This window comes from Camellia sinensis, chromosome 8, assembly GCF_055761805.1.
Source record: "Camellia sinensis isolate YWXY chromosome 8, ASM5576180v1, whole genome shotgun sequence".
NCBI classification, from domain to species: Eukaryota; Viridiplantae; Streptophyta; class Magnoliopsida; order Ericales; family Theaceae; genus Camellia; species Camellia sinensis.
In genome coordinates, this window is record NC_138968.1 from 34,540,048 (window position 1) to 34,567,816 (window position 27,769).

General features: G+C 45.0%; 1 pseudogene; it reads right to left on the bottom strand.

The window, feature by feature from the left end:
* Positions 1-17,141, bottom strand: part of LOC145797684 (endoglucanase 8-like) — a 41,345-nt pseudogene extending 24,204 nt beyond the window's left edge.
* Between the last annotated feature and the right edge of the window lie 10,628 nt (positions 17,142-27,769).

The following is a 27,769-nucleotide window of genomic DNA, read 5'->3' on the forward strand; positions in this document are numbered from 1 at the left end:
CCTCCCCCATCCGTGGAATGCTGAACACTAGAAGCATTATTTTCAATAAATTCCTATTTTTGTATTGATCAGTTATTGCATTTTCTTTTCGACAATCTACACACTTGAATTTTCTTGTTCTCCTATCACATGATGTAAATTTCTGATCAAATGGGTTGCACCTTACATGACAACAATCTTGTATCTCAATTATCTGTGTGGTATCTCAATAACGTCCTGATCGCAGCACTCAGCTCCAAGCCTCAGCCAGATTGAGCACTACAAGCCTCAGCCAGACTGAGCATTACAAGCCTCAGTCAGACTGAGCACTACATGCCTCAGCCAGACTGAGCATTACAAGCCTCAGCCAGACTGAGCACTACAAGCCTCAACCAGACTGAGCATGAAGAGCTCGGCCAGACCAAATTACTTAAAGTCTCAGCCAAACTCAACATGTAGAGCTCGGCCAGACCGAGTTACTTAAAGTCTCAGCCAGACTGAGCATGAAGAGCTCAGCCAGATTGAGTTACTTAAAGCCTCAGCCAGACTGAGCCACTATTACAACTTTATGATCCTAGCATAGTTGCCATACTTAGTCAAATTCCAGTTTAATGTTTTCCAGATTAGGCTTGCTTCTTGCTGGGTCATGATTCACAACTTCACGTTTTTACACTTCACTTTGCGTTGAGGTTTTATTACATTTTAAACTTCACTTTGCGTTGAGGTTTTCTTACATTTTACACTTCACAATGATTTATACAGAACCCCTGTGCAAGTCATGATTCTCGTTCATTGCAGAATTACAAACATAAAAACAACAGTATGCCAAACATAAGTCATAATTTTATTCATTCACAAACTTGTACATGAGTTTATTACAGTAATTCAAAAAAAAAAAACAAACCACAAGACAAACAAAACACAAAATAACCAAAATTCTAAGTACAAATTTTCTCCACACCACTCACTCCTCTTCATTTGAGGCGAGATCTTCTTCTTCAACGCCCTCGTCTAGGGGGGTCTGGGCCACGTCGTCTTCATCAATCTTGACTCTGCTGAAGTCTAAGTCTGGGAACAGCTCTTCTTCTTTATGCTTGAACATCTTCCACCTGCTGTCCCAAAACTCAGCCATCTCGTGTTTGTAGAAGTCCGACCGCTGGAAGCTCTGGATCACCTCTTCTTCACTCCTGCTCCCAGCAGTCACCCCCGACGGGCCAGCCCCCCCAGCCCCTTCTCTCGCTAGGTTGCTAGCGATCGCAGCATCGATCGCCATCTGAAAGTCAGCAGACCCCTTGAATTGCTCTACTGTTGCGACACACAAATCGAGGTATGCTGCTCTCTCAGAGGCTGACTTGGTTTTCTCTTCCTCCAACTCCTTCTCCAGCATTGCTTTCTCTGCCGCTGCCTTTGGCATGCTCGTCTGCAAGATCCCACTCCAACCCAGCGATTTTTAGGTCTGCTTCTTCCTTTTCTTTGACCCACTGGGCGTACAGATCTTCATTGCTGGTCATGGCCTCTTCAAACCGCTCGTTCGCGATAGTGCAAGCATTTTGGGCATTTTCCAGCTTCTTCTGCTCGCCAGCCAGCTGGAACTCGAGCAACACCACCTTGCGGCATTCGTCCTCCAACTCCAACTTGGCCACGAGCAACTCAGCATGGGCACGATCAGCAACGTTGCTCTGCACCATCGCCAATACCTCCATCTTCTTTGCCTTCTGAGCCTCCTCCAACCCCCTGGCACACGCACTTCGCGCAGCCCTTCTCCAACCTACACTCTCCTTCTTGAAATTTGCAAGTTGGGCCTCCACATGCCCTAACCTCTCCTTCTCCTTCCTCACTTCGCCCTTCACCGCCGCTGCCTTGTTCAGCAGGGCTCCTACCAAGGCGGCTACCTTCATCTGGGTAAAGCATAACCCCTTCATCAGCTCAACCTTAGTAAAACCAGTGACTGAGCGAACGGCTGCGTCTTCCACCACCCCCAAGAGGCGGTCTGCAGCCATTCTGGCTTCTCTCCCTTCTCTTTCTACTTGCCCAGATACCGTAGGGACGTGGTAGAAGGCGGTCTTCAACCTAGGCCCCTCCCCCTCTCCTTGGGGTGTGTAGACGTCCCCGAACGCCCCGGGAGGATGAGTCCCGTTCTGTTCATTTGGGGTTACTACAGTTCGGACTCGACTTGTGTCACGGTTCTTAATCTGAACCAAAGAGTCCAAATCTGGCAAATCGTTTTGAGAAACAGATTTTTGAAAAAGTAGTGCCAAACATGGACTGCTTTGCCTATGCAGAGTCGCCACCTAAATATTTTTAAAATGGGGAAATTTAGGAAACCCTAACTCGGTGCCGAAGGCCACATGTCCGTCATCACCGGAGTTGTCTCGGCTCGGGAGCTTGGGTACGATCGGGGAAGGTCAGCTATGAGCACCCCCTTTCGCCCGGTCCGAAGACCGGCCTCTACTAACCGTGATATCCGTTTTTGAAAACGTTAAGTGTTCTTAAACCAATTATTAGCCTAGAATTACTATGTTATGCGCACAGCAAACAAGTATAGACCAAATTGCCCAAATTGGAACAAAACATTCCATGTTCGTTTTGAAAATGGTTTGCTACTCGCAAGTAGACTAAAATGCAGATTTTGCCACCCTCAAGTGGGTTTTTGGAAAAGACGGTTTTACCACTATCTAGTGGGCTTAAAACAAATATAGTTTTAACGCATTATCCCAATTTAAGCAATTTGACCTCCACCCACAGGCATTCAAGCAATTTATCTCATGTAAACACTTAGCCGCATGGCAAGCATACTATTATGGCAACATTCACACGCATGTTGGATGCTAAAGCATAACCACTTACATTATACTCCGTGCCAAAACAATAAACTAGTTAGCAAATGTGCGTGTCCTAGTTCATGTTACTTTGCCTAATGCGACGCATACAAGATGCAATTTTAGTTAGGCTCGGTTATCCTAAATATGGCATACGATATGCAACCAACTGATTCACGTATTTAATTTTGGAATTTGAAAATACGAATGCGGTTAGTATGATGTACCGAGCCCGGTGCATGTCAACAGATGCATGAATGCACGCATGCATATCATAAGGTATGCTAATTTCAAAAATGCCCTGATCTACCATCATAAGCAGGTAAATAAAAGGGAAGAAAGAAATGGGGATTGGAAGACATACACACACTCACCCACACTTATTACATGTTTACCCTCACTCAGAGGGTCCGAATTAATATTACAGTCCCAAATAATAAACAAATAAAATATTACAAAATTTCCTAATTAATTAAAAGAAAGGAAGCAAAAGAAAGAAGGGGGTGGCCACAGCCTCTGCCTCGGGGTGCACAGATGATGCATGCTCGGAACTTGGCTCGCCCGAAAAACCCGTACCGTACCCCTGCCTCCTCTGTTTGTACTGCCTCGTCTTTCTGAAAATTGCCAAAGCACTGGAGCAAGTTCCCTGCATCCAGCAGAGCACCACCGGCTAGACAGAATTACCACCGGCACTTCTCAATTACCATCGGCACTTTATTGGATTCATTGGCACTCCAGATAGTGCCGGTCGGCACTAAATTCTGCCGGTCGGCAGAAACTTCCTGCAGAAGACAATTTGACAGCAAACAGAGAACAGACAGTGCATGGTATGGAGTTCTTGGACACATGTAAGCATGGTCCTACTTCTTATCATATTTTGAACTCAAAGAAGCATGACCTTCGACCTTTGAGCCATCAATGGTGCATGATGACTCAAGGGATCAAATTTGCCACTTAATGTAAGGATGTATGCAACAAACAACATGAAAACCGAGGCCTTATCAAGTTGGAGTCAAAGGTCCCGATGACCGGGAATCGAGGCACATTGTATCACTTGAAGTATGAATGGTCCTTGATTCCCAAACTTAGTTTGACACCCCAAACCAAGTAAATGCAATTCATGTAATGCTCAACAAGGCTCAAATGTATCATGCCACCAAGATATAAAGCACAACAAGCATTATGCAACCAACATGACAAATGTACAATGCTAAGCATACAAGGTACAAAAATGGTGCAAACGTGGACCAATTTGACCATGGGATTGATAAGCTACAAGGCTTAATGGAACAACTATGCAACAAACATGGAGCAAGCATGCAAGAGGGCTTAAAATGGCAAAGGGGCAGGCCCTCACCCTTCTCAAAACAGTGGCCAAGAGTGCTCAAAATGATGAACAATCAACTCATGGTAACAAGTAAGCTCATGGTCCCAAAGTTAAGGCACAAAAGGAGACAACTCCCCCCCACTAACATGACCTCTCATGGCATGATCAAAACAAGTAAAAAACAGAGTTATTGCATGCAAAATAGGACCCCAAAAACTCCTAATATGGCAGCTAAAGTATCCCCCATGAAACGAATGCGCTAAGGCTCACTCCTAGGCATAAGAGGACACACCCTCAAGGTGTGAAAGAGGCCATGCATGCACACATACAAGCATGATTCTTGGACTAAAATGTGGTCCTTAGATGATGTTAAATCATGAGGATAATCACAAACATACATGTTAGAGGTCAACATGCTCAAAGCTTTTAAGCTAAAATACAAAGCAACCCTAACAAACATGTCAAGCATGACTAAATGGATAACCAATAAACCTTAAGCATGGAAAAACATCACTAAGAACTTCATGGAACTAAACCAACTCTCACAAGAATCATGGCCTAATCATGAGATGTATTTCTAAGCAAGATGGAGCAATACAAAGCAAGTATTACAAGCATACAAGGAGGCCCAAATCCGACCAAAAACAGAGGTTATATATGACCTAAGATGCCTAAAAAAATACTGAAATGAAGCCAAGAAACAACAAGCACACATGCTATCCTTTTGAGCCCAAAAAGCAAGGAAACAAACCATGAAGGGAGAGGGGTGTCCCTCCCCTATGCAAGACTTCAAACCATCCTTTTTTGACACTAAAATACACTGATTTTCAGTGGTCAAAAGACCAAAACACTGAAATGAACAAAACCTTATGAAAGGAGCAACAAAATGGATCAAACAAGACCTATGAGGGTGAGTTTGCACTCAAACCACAAAATGACCTTAATGAAAGTGCTAGAGCAGGAAAATTTAAGCCTTTTTCATGTTATACATAAGAGCTAAAACAGTAAACAAAATAGGTAGAAAACCAATGCAAGTTTGGGAAATAAAAAGGAAGATGCTCACCCTTGAAGAACCCTTGAAGAACAAATGGTCTAGCCTCCTTCTTTGGATCAAAACCAGTCCAAAACTCAAGAAACAACTCCTCCAAGTCCCTCAATCTCGGAGTAAGGTGTAATGGTGTGTGTAATGGTGCAAAAGTAAGGTAAAACACACCTTTTGAGCTAAAAAACACACACAAAGGAGGAGAGGGGGGGGAGGTATAGAGATAATATGTATCTATATTGCTAAGGGCTGGTTTTTGCTTCTGTTTTTCTAACCTAGAACCAAGAGGAAAGCCCCTCTCTTATAGGACTCCCTCTTGCAAAGCTTATACAACAAGCTTGGCTAGAGGGAAATCCCTCCATACACGTGTATGGAGGGGGGAAGAGTTGGTGCCAGCTATCACAGCTGGCACAAAATATCTCCATAAAGTGGATGAACAGTGGTTGGCTGCCCAAAAATGCTATTTCGGAAAAAAACAGTGCCGACCGGCAACATATTATGCCGACCGGCAATAAAGTGTGCCGACCGGCAAACAAAAGTGCCGATGGAAGAAAAAGACCATCCGGTGGCCTCCAGCCACTGCCGGTGGTGTGTGGGGATGCCTCACAAGGCATTCCCTGCCCTTTCAAGGCAAAACACAAGTGTTCGGTGCAAAACCAGACACTAAACGGTCGAGTTCGGGGATCTTGAGGCAAGGCGCGCGAGCCGAGACCTCCGGGAACTCCAAACGAACACAAACAAGGATAATCACCGAGTGTTCAAACGGTGACGTCCAAGTCTTGAGGACGGTCAAAAATGGGGTGTCTACAGGGTGCCAGACCCTCCTTAGGCTGTGGCTCTGCCCTCTTCTCAGTGTCGACCGTGACATTTTGCATTTGTTCCTCAGGGCCAATCGCCCCACTCTTCGCCCCCTTTGCCGCTCCCCCCAACCCCATTTCAGGGGTCCCCTCCGCCGTCACCTCCTTCCTCCTCTTCAAGGCGGGCTCCCCCTCAGTCTGACAAACTCTCTTCTTCTTCTTCAAACCCTCCATCTCCTTTTTGTTCCTCTCCTTCAGAGGATCCACTGGGGGCGGTCGTGGCTCGAAGCTGCCCAGATCCTTCTCCCCCAGTGGCCTGGGGCGCGGTCGGATGCGCTCCCTCGCGATCGGTTTTGGCGCAGTCCCAAGTTGTGTTTCTTTGTACTTGTCCGCTCGGGCAAACAATCTCCTCTTCCACCTTCCTCTGCGCTTCCAGCGCTTCCCTTGCTGGGTCCTCCCCCAACGGTTACGGTCCCAATTTCAAGGCGAACAATGTTGAGGGCAGGACCAGCTCATCCCACCTCACCCCATTCTCTTCTCTCCATTCCCTCACTCTTTTCACTCGATCCTCAGCCGCCTTGTCCAACTTGGGCTCGACCAATTTGGTTGGCACCTTCCACGTTGTGCGAACTCCCTCCCCAGCGTTCGCCGTCACGAAAAACCATCTCGGCCTCCATTCCTTCACCGACGATGGAAGACCTGCCACCAGCCCTCGCCCTGCTACCGCTTGCAAAGTGACCCAAGTCTTCTGCTGACCGGAAGCCTTATAGCAGGAGAAAAACTCCTCTACTATCATTGTTGCCCCTCCGGTCGCCTGAAGCTAGGCACTTGCGTAGGCCATTATTATCTTCCACACGTTCGGCATCAGTTGCCCTAGCGTCGCTTCTAGCTTGTTCAGAATATCCACCACCACTTGGGGGATAGGTAGCCTCGAACCCCCTCGGAATGCCTCATCGTACAAACTGAATTCACCCGGCCACTGTAGACGTCCCCGAACGTCCCAGGAAGGAATCCCGTTTTGTTCATTGGGGCTTACTACAGTTTGGACTCAATGTCACGGTCCTGTATCTAATCTCGCAAAGTGCAATGCAAGACCGATGAATCATCAAAGAGTCTAAATCTGACAAATCGTTTTGAAAAACTAATTTTTAGAAAGAAGTGCCAAACATGGACTCCTTTGCCAGATATAGAGTCGCCACCTAAATATTTTATTTTGGAGAATTTAGGAAACCCTGACTTGTGCCTAAGGCCACGTGTCCGTCATCACCAAAGTTGCCTCGGCTCGAGAATTTGGGTAGGATTGGGGAAGGTCACTTCGTGAGCACCCCCGCTCGCCCAATCAAAGATCGCCCTCTACTAAACATGATATCGAATTTTGAAAACATTATGTGCTCTTATTCCAGTTATTAGCCTAGAATTACTATGTGATGCACACAACATACAAGTATAGACTGGATCGTTTAAGTTAGAACAAAATATTTCATGTTTGTTTATTTGAAAGATGGTTTGATGGTGCTACTCGCAAGTAGGCTAAGACATGGATTTGTCACCCTCAAGTGGGCTGAAGAAAACATGATTTTGTCACTCTCAAGTGGGCTTAAAACTCTCAATTGGTGAATTGTTCCAATTCAAATAACCCAACCTTCACCCACAGGCATTCAGGTAGTTATATCACATAAGCAAATAGCCTCATGGTAAGCATGCTATCATGGCAATCACTCACACGCATACAAGGATGCTAAAGCATAAATACTTACCGAGTACTCCAAGCCAAAGTAAGAAGCTAATTAGAAATCATACATGAATCCTAACTATGCTGAAATGCCTAATGCAACACATGTAAAAATGCAACTAAGATAGGCTCGGCTATTCTAAAATGGCATATGAAATGTAACAACTGATACACGTATTTAACTCGGAATTGAAATACAATGCAGTTAGTATGATGCGCCGAGCCTGGTGCATGCAAGACAGATAAATGGATGCAAACATGCGAGCATAAGTATGCTAATTGAAACGTGCCCTAAACTAACCATCATAAGCTGGTAAATAAAAGGGAGAAAGACGTGGGGTTGAAAGACATGCATCATGCACACATGCACACTTATTACAACATTGCCCTCCTCGGAGGGTCCGAATGAATAGTACAGAATAAACTACCTAACCTAAGCTAATTAAACTAATTATTACACAACATTAATTAATTAACGAATTAACTAAGTAAGTAAGGAAACTAGCATGCAAATTAAACAAAATGGACTGCCTCAGCTCTGTTCCGAATGATAGAGATGCATACATGCTCAAGTCGCCTTGTCGGAAAATCCATCGCGATGCCCCGATTTGCCTCTGTTTGCAACTGGTCCCAGAACACTGTACGAAGCTCCAGAAGGCTGCTGACCAGTTTTTGCTGCTGGTTTCCGGTTTGCTGTAACAGAGAGCGAGAAAGGGACATGGCAAAATATTTTCAACATATGTGTGCATGACCACTCTCTCCATCATTGCACAAGCTCCAGAGAGTGTAGTCCTTGATCCTCGTGCCACCAATCCCGCATCTCGATGCATGATGGCCGAGGAGTCGGACTGCACGACTCGATATAAAATGAATCCACATATAAACACAACAAGGCCTAAACTCCATCATGGATAATCTGGAGTGTCAGCGACCGAGAATCGAGGCACGTTTCGTCACTTGGAGTACGAAACGTCCCTCGTTTCCCGTGTTTGGACTAAACCCTATTCCAAACACAATGCAATATACATGGCATACACAATACGACTAGCATGCAACCCTAAACGCAATGCAACCTAATCATGCTAGCATGCGAGGGATGATATGCAAACATGCAACTAGCATACACAATGTTATGAACTAAGAATGGCATACTCAATGCACATGCACTATATGGCATACGCAATGCACATACGAAGATAGACATGCATGAAGACATGAACAAGGCATACACAATGCGACGATCAAGCATGCGACAACATGGATATGGCATACATAATGCAAGATGGACTTAAACTAAAATGAATGGGCCTCAGTCACACTCAAATCAGTAGCCAAAAATGATGAAATTAGGCAACAAAAACACATGCAAACATGCACAAATGCAAGGGACCAAACCTAAGGCACCAAATGTAACTCTACCAAAGCATGGCAAGGGATGAAATATGGCATACAATCACACATTTTCCAGCTCTGAAATGACATGCTCAATGGCCCCAAAACATGAAAACCCCTCAGTATAAGCATGCAATAGGCTTCAAAACTCTAGGCTAGGCAAGGGTATTACATTACAACCATGCATAGCAAGCATCATTCGACCATGAGGCATAAAAACAGAGCTAAGGCAGTCCAAAGCATGCACAAAATCAGTCTAAGGCATGGCCAAAAAGTGCTAGAATCAAAAACCAAAATAGTATGCAATACAAGCTAGTAAAGAGGGTTTACACTACAAGTATATGAAGCATTCAAGAGGTCACTAAACCAGCAAAATTTAGAGGTATGACATGCCAAATAAAGCCCCAAAACTCATTGAAACATGGTCAATGCATGCAAGAATGACATGCTCCTTTGATAGGCTATGAAGAGGGTTATTCTACACATGCAATATGGACACCCAATATGGAAAAACAAGCTCTGGACAGAGCCTATGCAGGTCCTAAAACTCATCAAAAATGGCCTAAAACATGGCTTGGAAGCATGCAAATAAGGGCTCCTTTGTAAGGCCAGAAATGCTAGAAAACAAAACAAGGAGAGAGAGAGAGGGTCACCCCTCTCTGATTTTGGCACTTAAAACAGCATGCTAGCCACTGAAAATCCGCTTGATTTCAGTGGTCAAAAGGGAAAACAAAGCTCAAAACAAAGGCCTTAATGCATGGCTCAAAGCAAGGTGAAATGAAGCATGCGAGGGGGTAGATGACCCCCAACAGAAAAATGATCTTAAAAAAACTTGTTAAGGACCTCAAAATAAGACTTTTTTCAGTTTACACCAAAGCTCAAAAATGCTTGCAAGTATAGCTAAAAGATGGAGCAAAATAAAACTCAAAAGAGGGAATAGGGTGTTACCTTTGTAGTTCAGCAACTCCAGCAGTTTACAGACCAAAAATGCAGCTCCTTAGGACCTCTCAAGACCCTCCAAGGAGCTTAGGTTGGTGTTGGAGGTGTTAGGCTAACAGGTAGTGTGCAAAGGGGCAAGAACTTAGTACTTTTGAACACAAAAATATAGAGACAATGGGGGGATGTATGTGTATATGCTTCAGCCAAATTCAGAACCCTTGTAAAGGAAGAGGAGGCTTTCCTTTATAGACAAGAGGGACTAAAGCTTCTCCAAGAAGCTTCAAACCAAGGTGGAAGATCCTCCATACACGTGTATGGAAGATCCAGTCTGTGCCTCCCAACTGGCACAGCTGTTATCAACTCACTGAGACAAGACTGGGGGAAGTAGGCCGACCAGTTCAGGTGGTCGGCCGACCAGTTCAAAAGGGTCAACTCAAAGAAAGGTGGTCGGGCAGCCCATTTGGTGGTCTCTCAACTGAATGCAAGCTAGTGGTGTGATGGGAGACCAGCCCCAAAAATGAGGGAGACCAGTTACCTGACAAGAAAATTGGCCGGCGAGGAAAAAGTGGTCTCCAAGGAGAAAATGTGGTCTCCCACCCTTGTACCACCTTCCAAACAATGAAAACAAGGTCCATGCCAAAAATGAACCAAGACGGATGCAAAACGAGGGTTCGGGGGTCAAAACGCGCAGTCGGGTGCCCCGAAAACAGGCTGTTAAGCATCGAAAGTGGCGTACGACCACAAAGGTGGTCTCCCAGGCCACAGTATCCCTCTAGAAAGAGGAAACAAGGTGTGCCAAAAACCGTTCCAAATGGAGAAAGTTAAGCGGTCCCGAACCGAGGCGCGTGGCCAACGGCTCTGAAAATCGAAAACTGGTCTCCAAACGGGAACAGTGGCCTGCGACCACGAAAAGTAGCCTACGACCACTGGGAGATGGTCTACAAGACCTCTTCCTCCCTCCGGGAAGAGAAAGCAAGACCTGGTCCGCAAACCAAGGCAAAGCATAAAAAGGTCCCGAGGTCCGGGGGTAAGGCTCTCAACCGAAATTCCAAAACCTCAGAACGAGAACAACATGCACCATCACCGAGCTCTCAATCGATGACGTCTAAGTCTTAAGGTCGGTCAAAAATGGGATGTCTACAGCCACACATCTGATGCCCTTTCCGTGGTGGTGGGCAATCTCAGCCCTATCTCCAAGGGTATTTAGTGCTTCTTCCTTATTCCCTCAAACTCCTCAGCTGTCAGTACAGATCTATCCGGTTTTGTATGCCAATGGTCTGGCTCCACCTGACTGATAGGCCTCGCGGCCGAAATCATTGTCCTGGGCCGAGGCCACACCGCTTGACTCGCTCCTTCCCCCTCCCTACGCTCCGTTCGGTATTGTTCTGCCAAGTCAACCGCGTCATTGTCGCCTAGGGGATCAACCCTCGCAGTTGTTGCTTCCTCTTGAGCCATCTCTCTCGTATGTCTGCAAATAGCTTCGGATGCAGGCGTAAGAAAATTCAAAAAGTGGTGCAGGGGTGTATCGTTAGCAACGAAGGAGTTTACACTTGGAATGGTTTTGATTTTTTGCAAAAAGGTAGGTAAAACGAATAATACCAAAAGACCAAGGCTTGCCTGTATTTCAAGGGTCACAATTAATTTTCGCCAGTTTGAAAATTTTCTAAATCCGCCCAAACTGTCTTTTCAACACCCTATAATGACCTATCGTTTCACTTCTTGCCCAATGCCTAACCTCCCCCACTGCGAGATCCGGCCACATGTACGACCACGATCCACTGCTCCCTTTCCTCTTCCTTATCTATTCCACTTCGCTTCAGCACGTGTCACGCCGCCTCTCGAGCCCCGCGCCACATCACCCACCCTTAGCGGTCGACCCTCCTCATGATCGGCCCCTCCACTCGGCCACCCTTTGTGATCGGCCCTCCTCACAGTCAGTCCTTCCACTCGGCCAACCTTCGTGGTCGGCCCTCCTCACGGTCGGTCCTTCCACTCGGCTATCTTCACGGTCGGCCCTCCTCATGATCGGCCTCTCCACTCAGCCACCCTTCGTGGTCGGCCCTCCTCATGAGCGGCCTTTCCACTCGACCACCCTTCGCGGTCGACCCTCATCGTGATCGGCCCCTCCATTCGGCCACCCTTCGCGGTCGACCCTCCTCATGGTTGGTCCCTCCACTCGGCCACCCTTCGTAGTCGGCCCCCCTCACGGTCGGTCCTTCCACTCGGCCAACCTTCGCTGTCAGCCCCCCTTTTTTTATTGTCGGTCCCTCCTCTCGGTCGGACCTCACCCTACCGATTTTTTCATTATTCCCTTTGTTTGGCTAAAGCTGCACTTAGGAATGGGGGACTACTGACATGGGTAGGCCCATAAAGGCTATAGCCCACTATGAACAACCCAAGCCTACCATTTAGGGCCCAATGCATAGTTCAACTGATGAGGCCCAACATAGCTGGAAGTCAACATGGCATTAAGAACCAATGATATTCAAACACGTGGTAGGTGAAGGACAAGCCACATAGGTAGACAAAGATCTTCCAAAATTATTGCCACTGCACATCACCATTAACGAAGCCCCTTACAGCATTTATTGCGATAACCTCTCTCCGTCGGGACAGAACGGCTTCACCATGAACAAGGTGAGCTAGAGCATAGACTTTCGGCCAAGGTGACAAGTCGGAAGGGACAACGAAATGATTACCAGAGGATATAAGCAGACGTCGAAGACAGGAAAAAGGTTAAGCTTTCTATCTCTAATCCATCCCTACACTCCACTTCTCTTTCTAACTTGCTCGTCGGAGGGTTCGCGAGGGGACTCCCCGTTCCCCATTGAACTCGTGTGCAAGTCTTCCGGTGGGCTTGGTCATTCGGACGTACAATTGAGGAGCGTGGGTTAGTCCGACCCGTTCCGCCTAGAACGAACAACATCATCAGACATAATTACAAAGAAGTATATTGATTCCAGCGTGATTAGCATCCCATCCAAATTCTGCAAAAACAGAGTCTAAACTATGTATGTTCTGAGTAACATAATTCCAATAGTAAGTTGCTTTAGTGGCATTTGTGTAACTATGCTGCTGCCCATATCAATTCATCCTGTGTTACACATTCTACTTCTTTTAGTAATAAGTCAATTCATAAATGAAAACTTTACTAATTTTTTAATTGTTATTTTTTCAATCATATACAAATTTCATGGGTAAATTATATCAGTAATCCCTGTATTTTGCCCATACTTTTTAATTTTGTATTAATTTAGTCTAATTAATAATGTCAGTTAGAGCTTTTGGCGAAAAATAGTCACTGAGATGGTTAAAGTTGACTTATTTTTTAGTTGAGTGAGCCTATAATTTTATCTTTAAAAACAAAAGGCGTACTATTCATGTGTGCATTTTTTATTTTTTAAAAAAAATGTTAATGGCTATAGTCAATTGGATCAAATAGAGACAAAATAAAAAAATTCAAGATTAAAATCTAGTTAATTGAAATTATATAAATCAAAATGACATAATAGTCAAAATATAGAGACTTGTGATATAATTTACCCAATTTCTTACTTCTTGTATCCATGCATTTTTTGAAACTTTGTAGGATTTTTGCTAATGCTTACCTGATGACCATTGCTACTACAATAAAATGAGCACACTGCTGGCCCAAGACCGTCATTGTAAGATCCTCGAAACTTACCTGCAAATGAAAAAACCTATTCCCCATACAAAGTTAATAGTATTATCAAATTATATAAATTGTCCAGCTTCTCTTCAATTAGGAGTGAGGAATCCCGTCCAATTTGGCTTTGGCAGACCTATAGGCGGTAGGCCGGTCGACGATAAGACCATATAGACTCTCAATTTATTAAAATTTTTTAAAAATTCTTATGGTGGAAAGTCTAAAAACTTTTTAAAAACATTTAGAAAATGTTTGTCTCATTTTCATACTTAGGGCTATTTTGGTAATAATTTAAAATAATTAAAAAGTTATTAAAAAAATTATTTCTTCTTTTTATTTTTGTGCACGGCTTTTTTATAAAAAATTAAAAAATCAACTAAAATAATCAATTTTTAAAGGGTAAATTACAAATACACCTCTTGAAGTTTGTTTAAAATACAAATTACCCCATGTGATTTGAAAAATTATAAATATTTCATTGTCAGAATTTTTTATTTAACAGAAATAATTAAAAAAGTGAAATTTCTAAATGTTCACTTCTACAATAATAAAATTATCTGAATTATTAATTGAAATAAAATGTTAACATTGTTAAAAACTATTAATTAAATTGATGATTTATTAATAAAATGACCTATTTGTTATGAAATTAGAAACTTCAGGAGGCATAATATAATTTCTAAAATCATAAGAATAATTTGTAATTTAAATAAATCTCAAGGGATATTTTTATAATTTATCCATTTTCAAAAAAACCCTTAGTCTGATATCTCCAAAAATCTTCAGCTGCTAATGGGTAGACCCATCATTAAACTCAAATCGATAATTGGATTTTTTATTTTATTTTAAATTTCATTAAATTCAAATTGATTCAATATGTATGTTGACATTATTTCACCATTTTGCCTTTAAAAAATAAACAAATAATATTATCTTAAAAAAACATATATGATAATATTGCCTACAATTATTATACTGATTTGATTATTTCATAAATAATTTACAGAATTTTTTTTATAATAAAATAAATGATTTATCTCAACCCCCCTCCCTCCCCCCTCCCGGCCAAAAAAAAAAAACAAATTTTATTTTTAAAAATGATGCAAAATTTTTTTTTTTTTTGATGTGAGTGGAGATTATTTGTGAAAAAATAAAATTGATTCAATAAATAATCAAATTAATTTATGATATTTATTTGTAAAAAAATAAACTGCCAAATATTAGGATAAATTACAAATATATTTTTGAGATTTATTTAACATACGAATTGTCTCATGTGGTTTAAAAAATTATAAATATTTTCTTGTCAAATTTTTTTATTTAACATAATTAATTGAAAAAAAAAATTAGGTGTTCTCCCATATAAAAAAAAAAAAAAAACATACATGAATTATTAATTAAAATAAATTTCTGATATTATTCAAAATGTTAACTTGATAATTTATTAATAAAATAAGTTGTTTATTATAAAATTAAAAACTTCAAGTGGTGGGATGTAGGTTTTAGAGTCACGAGAGTAATTTATATTTTAAACAAATCTTAAGATATGTTAATAATTTATCCTAAATATTATTTAAAAACTAAACTATCTATTTTTTGATAAACAAATACAATAAATTTACATGATTATGATTATTTAATATGATTTTTATTTTTATTTTTATGAATAATCTAAATAGTGTGATTTAAAAAATTTAATTATTGAAGTGAGATCCATCGTGACCAAACAACATGATTTGAGAGAATCTGGTTCCATAATAATATTATAATTATATCATTCCATGAAAGCAATAAGAGTGTGCTTATTTGGAGGAATTGGAGTGGGGATTGGACGCCGAATGTCTATTAGATCATGGAATCCATTGTTTGGTTGTAAATTCATAGGCTAGATTAGGCGTCTGGATGAACCATCAATCCCACATACGTGGAATTATTATATCCTAGGGAGATATGAGATAGAATTGGTGGGATAACTATCTCATGAGATTAAATGATAAAATGACATATTTGCCCTCCAAGTATTTGATTTAATTATGTATTATATTTAATAAATTTGAATGTCTCAATTTAAAAATAAAATAATTTAATTTAATTTTTATTGATGTTTTATTTATTTAATTTTTTAAGATAATTTTTTATTGAAGTTTTATTTAATTTCATTATTTAAATATGTATTGATGTTTTATTTAATAAATATTATTTTTTAAAATAAATTTATTTAAAAATAACACAAATTTTTATTGATATTTTATTTATTTAATTGAAAAAAATAAATTTATTTACTTTTTAAAAAAATAAAATAAATTTTTATTTAATCTAACCCAAAAAAGTTAAAATATTAATGACATGATATTATTTAGTAAACAATTTAAAATGGCAAAATTGCCTTTTGAACATTTATCCTTCTTTAGAATATCTCAAACAAACATAACATTCAATGGAATAATCATTTCTTTACATCTAATCTCATAACTAAACAAATTTGAGATACACATCTTATCCAACCAAATAGTCCAGGAATTATATATCCTAGGATTAACAATCCCATGGTTTATAATTTCTCCTTATTCAGTTCATCCAAACAAACATGAACGGACTGAATAAGGAATATTGTAATTCACCGGACTGTTAGTCTTAAGATATATTGTCTCTGGACTATTCGGTAAGAAATGATGTGTATCTTATATTTGTTTAGTCATGAGATTAGATGTCTAATTGGACTATTATGTTGAATCATATGTTTGTTTAGTCATGAAATTGTATATCAGGATTGGACTATTCTATTAAATCATATACGTATCATATTTTATTTATTTTTTTACTAGAACTTTTAAAAAAATTAAATAAATAGAACATCAATAAAAATTATATAAATTTATTTTAATTTTTGGTTGAGATTTTTAAATTTTATTTTATTTTACTAGGTATAATTAATATCACATGCTCTCTATTTTAGCAACACAAAAGCACTCACTGGTGGTCTCCCGATCAACTGGTTACTCGACTGGCCAAAAATGTAATTTCAAGTTATCCCAGATTTTATGTCCCACGGTCTTGAAAGAGAACAATTCAACATATTTGTGACTAATAATTCGGATGGTCTATTAATTCGATGCAAAATTTCTAAACCAAATCATAAACTATTTCATCCGCAGAACATGAATCATTTCCCAGGACTGAATCATTCCAAACAAACGTGCTGTAAGTAGAGTAACCCGTTGCTTCAAAACAATTACTAATATTTTATTAACATGGGAACGAATATGAGAGAGAGAGAGAGAGAGAGAGAGTTACATGGAGATCAGAGCCAACAAGAAGAGCGGAGTCCTTTCGCCAAGTGATGCGCTGAGAAGGGGGTAACTTGCCAGACCTTTGTCCTTCAAAGAACAAAAGACTCTTTATCAATGCTTCCCCGTAATCATGTGAATTTGCTACTTTCACTACCATCATCATCACATTTGTTGATACAGTTTATCCCAGTGAATGGAGCGAACTGGTCCAAGCTCCTCATGCCCAAGCCCAAATGATCGAGCCCACCGGATAACCTGCAAACAAGTTCAACGGGGAACGGGGTAGTCCCCCAGTGAACCCTTCGACGAGCAAGTTAGGAAGAGAAGTAGAGTATATGGGGAGAGATTGGAGATAGAAAGCTTAACCTTTTTCTTGTCCTCAACGTTCGCTTATATCCTATGACAATCATTTCGCTATCCCTTCCGACCTGCTCTCCTCGCCGAAAGCCTATGTTGTAGCTTACCTTGCTCAGGGTAAGGGGGTCTTGTTCCGGCGGAGAGGTGTTGTCATAATAAATGCTGTGATGGGCTGCATTAATGGTGATGTGCAGTGGCAATAACTTTGCAGATCTTTGTCTGCTGATGTGGCTCGTCCTTCTCTTGCCGTGTGTCTGAATGTCATTGGCTCTTTATGCCATGTTGGACTCCAGCTGTCCTGGACCTCACCAGCTGGGTTATGCACTGGGCTCCAAGTGATGGGCTTGGATTGTCCATAGGTGATTCGTGGTCTTTATGGGCTTATACATGTCAGTAGTCCCCTATTACCGAGTGCAACTTTAGTCCAACGAAAGGAATATTAATGATGTAGATAAGTGTGTTAGGGATTGGCAGGATGGAGGTCGATCGGAAGGGGTGATCGAGGAGGGTGAACCGACCGGGAGGTGGTCCGACTGCGCAGGGCGACTGAGTGGAAAGGACGATCACGGAGAGGACCGACCACAAGGTTGGCCGAGTGGGATGGTCGACACCAAGGAGGGCCGACCGCGAAGGGTGGGCCGACCGCGGTGGTTGGCCGAGCGGGAGGGCCGACCGTAAGGAGGACCGACCGCGAAGGGTGAGGTGGAGGGGCATGGGGCTCGAGACGCGGCGTGTCACGTGGTGAGTTGAAGTGGAAAAGACAGGGTAAGAGGAGGAGACAGTGGATTGTGGTCGTACACGTGGCAATATCCCGTAGGCGTTGGATCAGAAATGAAACGGTAAGTCATTATGGGTGTTGAAGAGACAGTTTTGGCGGATGATTTTGAAAATTTTTCAAACTGGCAAAAATTAATTGGGATCCTTGGAATATGGGCAAACTGTGGGCTTTTGGCGTTATTCGATTCACCTACTTGCTTACGAAAAATCAAAATATTCCGAGTGTGAATTCCTTTGTTGCTCACAATACACCTCTGTAACACTTTTTTGATTTCCTTGTACCTGCCGCCGAAGCGATTCGCAAACACACCACAAAAATGGTCCAAGAAGGAAATGCGATTGTCAGGGTGGACCCACTTGGAGATAATGATGCAGTGGAGCTAGCGGCGCAGTATAGGACAGAGAGGGTGGGGGAGTCGGTGGTACGATCTCATGGTTCCACCATAATAGCAGCTCCAAAGCCAATCAGACAGGCGGAACCAAATCATTGGCACACGAAGGCTGACAAATCCACGATTACTGCGACGGAGCTGGAGGCTATCCGCGAAAAATACCAGATCCCTGGGGAAGTGGAGTTATTGCTGCTGACATTAACGGAAAGGCCGCTTGACGCCAGGCCAGGAGAGTTTTCCCTTTATGAGGAAGCTTTGAAGGGTGGACTGAGGTTACCACTGCCGCAGGTGGTAGTGGATGTGCTCAACCGTCTGGAGGTAGCACTGGGGCAACTAATGCCCAATGCATGGAAGATCCTGCTGGCCTGTGCAAGTGCGTGGCCGAAGGCGAATGGAGGGGAGGCCATGACGGTAGACGAATTCTTTGCATGTTATAAGGCCTCGGGGCAGCAGGAGACGTGGGTCACTCTGCAGGCAGCAGTGGGGAAAGGGTTGGTGGCAAGGCTGCCGTCGTAGATCAAGGGATGGCGACCACGATGGTTCTACGTGTCTGCCAATGGGGGGCTTCGAGTGCGTACCATTTGCAGTGGGGAAAGGGTTGGTGGCGGGGCTGCCGTCGTCGATCAAGAGATGATGACCACGATGGTTCTACGTGTCTGCCAATGGGGGGCTTAGAGTGCGTACCATTTGGAAAGTGCCCATCAGGTCTATGGAGCCGAAACTGGGAGCAGCCGCGGAGGGGAGGGTGAAGAGGGTGAAGGAGTGGAGGGAGAAAGAAGGGGCCAAATGGGACAAGCTCGTTCAGCCGTCTGCATTTTTGAGGCAGGGTTGGGTCCAAAGCCAAGTAGTGGGGACCTCAACCGAGCAGAGTTGGAGGCGAGGAGAAGGGCTCAAGAGGCGGAGGATCAGGCCATCCTTGTTAAAGCCCAAAAATTCAAAGAGTCCCAGGCTGACCGACCGTCAAAACCGGTTGCGAAGGAGAGGATTTGACCTCGCCCCAAACCCTTGGGAGAGAAAGACTTAGGCAATTTTGTGCCACGGCCGCCCCCAACAGACCCTTTAAAAGAGAGGTCTTTGAAGGAGATGGAGGCGTTGGGCGTGGGGAAGAAGAAGAAGAGGGTGAGGCGGAGTGAGGAAGTGCCTGCCCGGACGAGGAGGGAGACAAGTGTGAAAGACACTAGTGCTGCCAAGGGGGCTGAGGGGGGAGAAGTGGAGGGGACCCTAGGAAGGGTAGGTGGCCCAGAAGCGGTGGATGTTGCTTCAGAGGGCATGAAGGTGGTGCCAGTGGTGGCGGCGATCGCCGCGGGGGTCGCGAGGGCCATCCCGGAAGGACAATGAGAAGATGGGGCAAGCGGCCCTAGCTCAAGAAGAGAAGAGCAACCCCAGGGGGGCCCTACACCCCAAGGAGGGGGAGTTAGTCTGATCACAGCGATCTACCACGCTTGCGCGGTGGCTGGACGGCTGGAGGGAGAAGAAGGCCCAGTTAGGACAGGGGCAAACCACCTGGTGAGAATAGTAGAAGAGGCAGCCCTACGCTCGGCATCCAGATTCAACGAGGCTGAACTGCTGAGGGAGTTATGCTCCACCCAAATGGAGGTAACCACCTTAGCAGGGGCTCTGTTGAGGAAAGCGGGGGCTGCCAAACTCAAGGCAGATGAGGCTAAAGCCCAGCTTGCGAAGTTGGAGAGGGAGAGGGCGAGTTGGAAAGTTGCCCATGCTAATCTGCAGGTAGTTGAGGTAGAGCTGGAGAGCACACGCCGCCAGGTTGTGTCGCTCGAGTTCCAACTTGCTGGCGAGCAGAAGAAGTTGGAGGAGGCCCAAAGAGCCTGCGCCGTCGTGGTCGAGCGACATGAAGAGGCCATAAGTAGTAATGAAGAGCTGGTCAGGCAAAAAGATGAGGCTGATGGCAAAGTGGGCGATCTCCAGAAGGAACTAGAGAGCGAGCGCGCCAAGGTGGTAGAGGAGAAAGGAAGGCTGCAGAAGGAGTTGGAAACAGAGAGAGCGCAGGCGACGACGGAGAAGGAGAGCCTGAAGAAGGAATTTAAGGCGGAAAAGGCAAAGGCTGCGTCGGAAAGGGCAACCTTGCAAAAAGAGCTGGACGAAGAGAGGGTGAAGGCAGCCTCTGAAATGGTGGCTTATCCCAATCTGTGCGTCGTAGCAGTAGAGCAATTCAAAGGGTCTGCCGAATTTCAAATGGCGGTTGATGTCGCGGTCGCGAGCAACCTGACTAGGCAAGAATCTGGGGGGGTAGGCCCATCGAGGACGACTGCTGGAGGCAGAACTGAAGCAGAAGTTATTGAGAGCTTCCAGCAGTCAGACTTTTATAAGCACGAAATAGCTGAGTACTGGGACAGTGGCTGGAAGATGTTCAAACGTAGAGCTGAAGAGCTGCTCCCAGACTTAGACCTTAGTAGTGTAACGATTGGCGAAGACGAAGTGGCCCAAACCCCCCTGGATGAGGGCATTGAAGAAGAAGACCTCCTCTCTAGTGAGGAGGAGTAACTGGGGAGGAGGAGAAGGAGACTGTGCATCGACATTGTTTTTATTGTTTTTTTTTTTTTTTTTTTTGAATTGCTGTAATGAACTTTTGTATAAAGTTGGGGATAAATAAAATTTCAGTTGTGTTGTGCATTTCACTATTTTTGCTTGTGCGTCTGAAATGGATGAAAACATGTGATAAAAACTTGTAGTGAACTTGTGATAAAAGCTGCATTTAGGAATTCCTCAAGACAGAGTGGGATTGAAATTGTAATAAGGACTGGGTAGACTCCTTAAGGCAGAGCGAAATTGGACTTGTAATAAAAACTCAATGCAGAGTAAAGTTAGACTTGTGATAAAAACTCAATGTAGAGTAAGATTAAACTTGTGATAAAAACTCAATGCAGAGTAAAGTTAAACTTGTGATAAAAACTCAATGCAGAGTAAGGTTAAACTTGTGATAAAAACTCAATGCAGAGTAAAGTTAAACTTGTGATAAAAACTCAATGCAGAGTAAAGTTAAAACTTGTAAAATGTAGTAAAATTGCAAGTGTGTGTTTGCCACATTGCTCAAGTAAGTTGGTGGTTCATGGAGGGAGGCATGGTTTGTGAGGAGGAGAGAGCTAACTCGTGAGGGTTTGATTGAAGAGAAAATAACCTGTGTCTGACCCTGGGGCTGTGGCGCTCGGTCTGGCTAAAACTTGTTAGGCAGGCCGAGTGCCTCTTGCTCGGTCTGGCAGAGGCTTTTACTGCTCGGTCTGGGCGAGGTTCTTAGTGCTCGGTCGGGCAGAGGTTTTTGATGCTCAGACTGGCTGAGGCTCTTGTGCTCAGTCTTGTTGAAGCTTTGGATGCTCAAGTGCACATTTGAAATACGCTCGGTCTGGTTGAGGCTTTTGATGCTCAGTCTAGCTGAGGCTTTTGATGCTCAGTCTTGCTGAAGCTTTGGATGCTCAATCTGGCTGAGACTTTTGGTGCTCAGTCTGGCTGAGGCTTTTAGTGCTCAGTCCATTTGAGGCTTTTTCGTGCTCAGTCTGGTTGAGGCTTTTAGTGCTCAGTCTGGCTGAGGCTTTTGATGTTCAATCTGGCTGAGGCTTTTTGGTGCTCAGTCTGGCTGAGGCTTTTAGTGCCTAGTCTGGCTGAGGCTGTTGACGGTCGGTCTAGCTGAGACTTGTAATAAGTGCTGCAAATGAGAATGTTATTGAGACAACACATAAATAGCCAAGGTATAGAATTGTTGTCATGATCAGTGTAATTCAGTCGATATAAGTTTGCATTATGTAACAAAACAAAAAGAAAATACAACAACTGAGCAATACAACAGTAGGGACTTATTGAAAGTAGCGCTTCAGGTGTTCAGCGTTCCAGGGGTGGGGGAGATCTCGACCTTCCATGTCTTGAAGTCGGTAAGTGCCCGGACGCGGTCAGGCCTTCACAACGTAAGGTCCCTCCCATTTGGGTGCCAGTTTACCCTCGGTCGGATTTTTGGTGGCAAGGGTTGCTTCTCTCAAGACAAGGTCTCCTACAGCGAACTCCCTTGGTCAGACTTTGCGGTTGTAGTGTGTTCTCATTTTCTGTTGGTATGAGACCAGTCTGACAGCAGTGGTTTCTCTGAGTTCTTCAATTAGGTCCAGGTCTGCCTGACGGAGCTCTTCCGTTAGTGTTGTATCCGGATGTAAAACTCTAAGGGTAAATAGACCGACTTCTACTGGAATAACCGCCTTAGCGTCATATGTTAAGTGAAAAGGAGTTTTCCCAATGGGAGTCCGTGCTGTAGTTCGGTAAGCCCAAAGTACATTTGGTAGTTCCTCAGCCCAAAGCCCCTTGGCAGCTTCTAGCTTGGTTTTGATGATCTTCAGAAGAGAATGGTTGGTGACCTCAACTTGGCCATTGGCTTGTGGATGTCCGAGGGAAGAAAAACATGGTTGAATTTGGAGGTCCGCACAGAACTTCCTATACTTGGCGTTGTCAAATTGTTTGCCGTTGTCGGAAACAATGGCCTGGGGAATGTCAAATCTGCAAACGATCGACTGCCAGATGAACTTGGTTGTGTTCCGCTCGGTAATGGTGGTAAGGGGTTCTACTTCTACCCACTTAGTAAAATAATTAATGGCGACAATGGCAAATTTGGTCTGGCCTCGGTTGGTGGGTAAGGGGCCAACTAGGTCAATCCCCCACTTGGCGAACGGGTAGGGGCTGCAAAGTGTGATCAATTCGGTAGGAGTGGCACGGGGGATACTGGTAAAACGCTAACACTTATCACATTTGAGCACGAAGTCAGCCGCATCTTGGTTGAGAGTAGGCCAGAAATATCCAATGCGAAGTATCTTGTGGGCCAGGGACCTGCCGCCCGAGTGATTGCTGCAGATACCCTCATGAATTTCTTGCATCACATAAGTTGCTTGAGTCGGATTGAGGCACCGCAGATAAGGGCGTGAGAAATCACATTTGTACAGAATGTCGCTGACGAGGATGTAATTGGACGACCGGGCCCTGACTTTGGCGGCTTGTTGTTGGTCGTCTGGAAGTTCCCCCGTTGTCAGAAATAGAAGGATGTCTGACGCCCAAGGGATGGGCTCATTTTGGAGGAATTACATTTCATGTTGGTCGGGGGAAATGGAGGGGTGGGATAGGTATTCGAGGCGGACACCACTGCTGAGGTCGGAGTGATCTGCGGAAGCCAATTGGGTCATCTCATCTGCCTTAGAGTTCTCCGCCCGAGGAATGTGCTTGATATGGAAGGTATTAAAAAGGCGAACAAGGGGAAGTGTAAGATCCCTGTAAGCCCACATTGTGTCCTCCTTGGCATCGAATTCTCCCATGATTTGTCCGACGATGAGTTGAGAGTCACTGAGCACTCGGATGTGGCTGACACCAATGTCCCTGGCTAGGCGAAGGCCTGCTATCAGTGCCTCCTATTCGGCCTTAGTGCCTGATAAGTACTGCACTGACAGCGGTGTTTGACACAGCTAAGTAGAGGAAGAGGGGCTCGCCCACGATTGCTTGTGAAATGAGGGGAGGGTTGGCCAAGCACTGTTTCAACTGTTGAAAAGCCTCTTCGGATTCAGATGTCCATTCAAAAGTTTGCCGAAGAACTTTGAAAAATGGTAGGCACTTATCTGTGGCGCGGGAAATGAAACGATTGAGGGCTGCAACTTGGCCAGTGAGTCTTTGGACCTCTTTAACCGTTCTGGGTGACTGCATCTCGACCAAGGCCTTGATCTTTTCAGGGTTAGCTTCAATGCCCCGCTGACTGACCATAAAACCCAGAAACTTCTCGGATCCTAAGCCAAAGGCGCACTTCTCTGGGTTGAGCTTCATTTGGTACTTACGTAGGGTGGCGAAGGTCTCCCGCAGGTCGGCCAGATGATCAGTGGAGAGTTTACTCTTGACTAGCATATCGTCGACATATACTTCCATATTCCGACCTATTTGGTAATGGAAGACGGCATTGACCAACCGTTGGTAAGTGGCCCCAGCGTTCTTCAATCCGAATGGCATTACTCGGTAATGGTAGGTACCTCGGTCAGTGATCAAGGATGTATGTTCCCGATCGGACGGGTGCATCAGGATTTGGTTGTAGCCAGAGAAAGCATCCATGAAGCTGAGCATTTGATGACCGGCCGTGGCGTCGACCAGCAAATCTATGCGGGGCAGAGGATAGTTGTCTTTGGGGCAAGCTCGGTTCAAGTCAGAGTAATCGACACAGAGTCGCCATTTGCCATTGTTCTTGCGGACGAGGACTACGTTTGACAACCATTTAGGGTAGTCGACATTTTTGATAAATTGGGCCTCAAGGAGTTTGTCGACCTCTGCGACTATAAGAGTATTGCGCTCCGGATGAAAAATGCGCTGCTTCTGGCGGTAAGGTCGGAAATGAGGTTCAATGCTGAGGTGATGAGTTATGAAAGAAGGGTTGATGCCTGGCATATCTGAATGAGTCCAAGCGAATACATCATTGTGCTCGGTCAGAAGGGCAGTAAGGTCGGCCTTAGCTTGGGGGGATAGTTGGCTGTCGATCTTAGCAGTTTTCATTAGGTTGGTGGAATCGATGGGAATCTCAACGAGCTCCTCCACCGGCTCGCCTCTGACCAGCTCGTCCTCATCTCGGGCGTCAAGTCCTTCGATGATCATGGCCTCCTTCAGTTTGACTTCCTAGAGTGAGGCGACATAACATTCCCTGGCTATGGTCTGCTCTCCTCATACTGTCCCAACGCCTTGGTCGGTGGGAAACTTTATGGCGAGGTGGTAGGTTGAAGTGATAGCTTGAAAAGCGTTGAGGGCGGTGCGACAAAGGATGATGTTGTAGGCAGAGGGACAGTCGACCACAAGGAAAGTGAGCAACTTGGTAACCTGCCGTGGGTATTCACCGATGGTGGTGGGGAGATCGATGGAGCCGATGGAGGTCACCCGGTCACCAGTGAAACTGACCAAGGGGGTTTGGAGGGGAGACAGACTTTCCTCCCCAATTTTGAGCTGGCGGAAGCAGTTGAGGAATATGATGTCTAAAGAACTGCCATTGTCGATGAGAACCCGTCTGACCTTATAGTTGGAGAGAAGGGCAGAAATGACGAGAGGGTCATCATGAGGATAACGGATGCCAGTACAGTCGGCGTCCGTGAAAGTGATGGGCTCTATCCACTACTTGGGCTGTTTGGAGGGTCGGTCTACCGTGTCCACTGCTCTATCCGAGCCTTGCCTTATCTTCCTGAGCTCTGCCCTCTGAGCGGAGTGGGATGGTCCGCCACAAGCAAGGCCGCCAGAAATGACTCGGATTTCACCAACTGGCAGAGGGGGATTACCTGGGGGCCGAGGCTATTGTGGGGGGCATTCATGGCCTTGGTTAGGTTGGGCTGGCTGCCGGGGTGGGGTACGCCGGCGATTGTTTCTGAGGGGCTCGGTTCTTTGTCTCTGTTGTGGGAGGGTGTCCGTGAACCGGCTAAGACGCCCTTGACGAATGAGGGTCTCGACCTGATCCTTGAGGTTGATGCAGTCATCAGTGTTGTGGCCATGGTCCTGGTGGAAACGACAATATTTTGACTGGTCTTTCCGGTTGGAAGGGGTCCGTGAGGGTAGGGGCCATTTGAAGGGGTAATCCCGTTGGATCTGGTGGAGGACTTATTCCATGGGAGAATTAAGGGCGTGTACCACTCGAACCGACCGGGCGGTCGGGCCGTTGCCGACCGGTCAATGCGAGGAGGTCGGTCGGTATATTGGGGTGTTTGGCTGTTATACTGGGTGTTTTTGGGTTCTGAGTCTTTTCTCTTTTCTCTAGAGGTCGGGTTTTTGGATATTGGATCATGCTGAGCGACTAATGAAACTTCGGCATTCATGTATTTCTGGGCTTTGGATAATAGGGCTGCCATGGAGGTCGGGGGGTTTTTGGAGAGGGAGAAGAGGAAATCGGACGATCGTAGCCCGGCCATGAAAGTCGTGAGGATAACCTTATCGTCATTCTCCGCTACTTGTAGGGCTTCGGTGTTGAAGCGGGTAACGAAGCTGCGCAGCGACTCCCCCTCAGTCTGACGGATGTTGAGGAGTTGGGTTGCAGGGCGGGGTTGGCGCTAGGCTCCAATGAAATGGCTGAGGAAAGAGTCACTGAGATGCTGAAAAGTAGAGACAGAGTCCGCTGGTAACTGACTGAACCACAGTCGAGCTGACCCCTTCAGTGTCACGGGGAAAGCCCGACACATGATCTCGTCAGGGAAGGCATGGAGGATCATGAGGGTACGGTAGGTCTCCAGATGGTCGACTGGGTCCGTCGTACAGTCAAAGGAGTCAATGGTGGGCATTTTGAACTTGGCGGGCAAGGGTTTGTCCCGGATGGAGGCAACAAATGGTGAATTTGCCGTGGTAGAGGGCTTATGCTGAATATTCTGCATGACCCCTTGGAGTTGGAGCTTCATTGCTCAGAGGTCAGCGTCCTAGAGGGGAATGTGGTCACCATGGTCAGTCAATGGAGGCTGGACGCTGCTGGCCTCCTCTTCAGGGGCTGGTGCTACGACCGACGGGTGTGGGTGTGGGGGTGGTGGTGGATTTATATGTGGGTGGGGAGGTTGCAAACCTTCCAAGTTAGGTGGATGGAGTTGTGGAGCAGTATGGTTCGGGGCTCTTTCTTGGTTGGAGGGAATATCTGGAGGTGGTGGAGGAGGCATCGAAAGATTTCTTTGGAGTAAAGCATTTATCAAGGCCTGGTTTTGCTCGGCCATGCGGTTAATGCTGTTGGTAAGCTCGATAAAATACTGTGGTGGGTTGTTTGGATTGGGGGATTCGACTTGATGGTCGGCAGCATTATTGTGAGAAGCCATGGATCTAGTCGTGACCATACACTTTGACGCGTAGGAGAAAGAGGTTGTTGGCACGGGGTCTCCGGCGACAGTGAACACAACTGGCGCGAGGAGCAAAGCGTTCCCACAGACGGCGCCAACTGTTGATACAGTTTATCCCAATGAATGGAGCGAACTGGTCCAAGCTCCTCAAGCCCAAGCCCAAATGATCGAGCCCACCGGATAACCTGCAAACAAGTTCAACGGGGAACGGGGTAGTCCCCCAGTGAACCCTCCGACGAGCAAGTTAGGAAGAGAAGTAGAGTATATGGGGAGAGATTGGAGATAGAAAGCTTAACCTTTTTCTTGTCCTCAACGTTCGCTTATATCCTTTGGCAATCATTTCGCTCTCCCTTCCGACCTGCTCTCCTCACCGAAAGCCTATGTTATAGCTTACCTTGCTCAAGGTAAGGGGGTCCTGTTCCGGCGGAGAGGTGTTGTCATAATAAATGCTGTGA